The sequence below is a fragment of the Cyanistes caeruleus genome, chromosome 9 (genome assembly GCF_971803275.1).
Source record: "Cyanistes caeruleus chromosome 9, bCyaCae1.hap1.1, whole genome shotgun sequence".
In the NCBI taxonomy this organism is placed as follows: Eukaryota; Metazoa; Chordata; class Aves; order Passeriformes; family Paridae; genus Cyanistes; species Cyanistes caeruleus.
Genome location: NC_141709.1, coordinates 27,142,489 through 27,144,106, shown reverse-complemented (window position 1 = coordinate 27,144,106; position 1,618 = coordinate 27,142,489). Strand labels below are relative to the sequence as shown.

Below are 1,618 nucleotides of genomic sequence, written 5' to 3'. Positions count from 1 at the left end.
CTTGAGTGGTCAAAACACAGTAATTATTTTCTGATTCTCATTTATGACAGCAAGCATTCAAGCAGATAGCCAACATTTTCAAGGTCAGATCAGAAGTTGTATTAGCACATTCCTGCTTTCAAGTTAAGCACGTGCTTAAGTGCCTTTCTAGGCTGAGATCTGACACCTGTTTAAATCAAAACACAACTCCACTGAACTCACTGGTGTTGCATCTGTACGTGAGCAGGGATATGTGAGAAGAAAATGAGACCCATATGGCTTTGAAAAATGTCAGTAAAATGTTGGACTAGTGCTGTGGATTAAAAGGAGGCCTAAACCTCATGGAATTATTGTTATTTTAGTTGTCAGTGCTGCATTTATCTGGCATTTCCTGGCTGTCTATTATATATGTAAGATAACATAGCCTCATCATTTTATACCATCTAAGACTTTGACCCTAAAAGTGAATTTTAAATGTATTATACACTCCAGAAATCAAATCATGAGAATTGCAGTCCTTTAATCAGGGAAAATAAGTGACATCATATGCTTATCACAGCAGAGCTCAAATTTCCAATACTGTATTGCTTGGAGAAATCCAGCTGAATGAACAAATAAGACCTTCAGGACTGAAAACGACATCTGAACAAACCACGAGGATGCTGCCTATAAAGAAGATGATGGGATTCATTAAATTAAGTATTTCTTTCTAGAAAAATTATAGGCCCTACACACACACACACACAGACACACACAGACACAAGAGTACAGCTGCACTGTGATCATGAAAGACAATAAAACAGTAAATGTACCTCGGATTGAACTCCACAGCCCACATCTAAAATATTATTAGGTAGACTAGCACAAGCTGTGTTTCCATGAGTCCCAAACAGACATATATTCATTGTCACTTGACAGACTTTGTAGATAAATGTCAGTCCTCCCACTGCTTCTATTGCTTGTGTTGTACTGTACTTCCTTGAACTTCTTGTGAAAGCCCCCTGAATAGACCAATACATCTACAGGCCATGAAACAAAAATGTTTTCTTCATGAAAAAGGTCTATTTCTAGCATGACCTATTCATTCAAGGCCACAAGTAACTGATACCTAATGATAAAAAAAGTTGGCCTAGATTCCCAACACATACAGCTTGGCAAAGATCCACCATGTCCACACAGCTGAGGTAAAGATATGTTACTCTGTTTCTTTAATGATAAGTCAGGAAAGTGATTCAGAAAACTGCTGGTGAAAATTTCCTACTGAAAAGACAGTTATAGGTCCTACCTCTTGCCATGAATGCTTCAATCAACAAAATGTTTTACACAATATTCCTAACTGCCATTCATTTCTCCTTGTTTGTTTGAAAGAAAATTACAAAGTGTTCTCAAGATTACACAGGAAAAAAAAAAAGAAAAAAGAGACAATGCCTTGTGCAGTTCTCTTTCTGGTGTTCCAGCACAGCCCTGGGGAGCTCTTCTGATTTATTTCCTTTCAGAGTGATGCACTCTGCAGAGAGAATCAGCAAAGAGGGAATATTTGAGGCATATCTGAAGCTGGAGAGTGACTGTGGTCACTAGGAGAGTGCTACACAAGTGTCTTGCAGATCTCTTATAGGCAGCAAGTATCACTTAGCAAATA

General features: G+C 38.1%; 1 long non-coding RNA gene across 1 annotated transcript; it reads right to left on the bottom strand.

Annotated features, from left to right (window-relative positions):
• Positions 1 to 474: 474 nt before the first annotated feature.
• On the bottom strand, positions 475 to 1,043 carry LOC147651730 (uncharacterized). The gene is made up of 2 exons (XR_015273769.1): positions 792 to 1,043; positions 475 to 645 (listed from the first exon to the last, which is right to left on the bottom strand). It is a non-coding gene; the product is annotated as an uncharacterized LOC147651730 (long non-coding RNA).
• Positions 1,044 to 1,618: the final 575 nt, after the last annotated feature.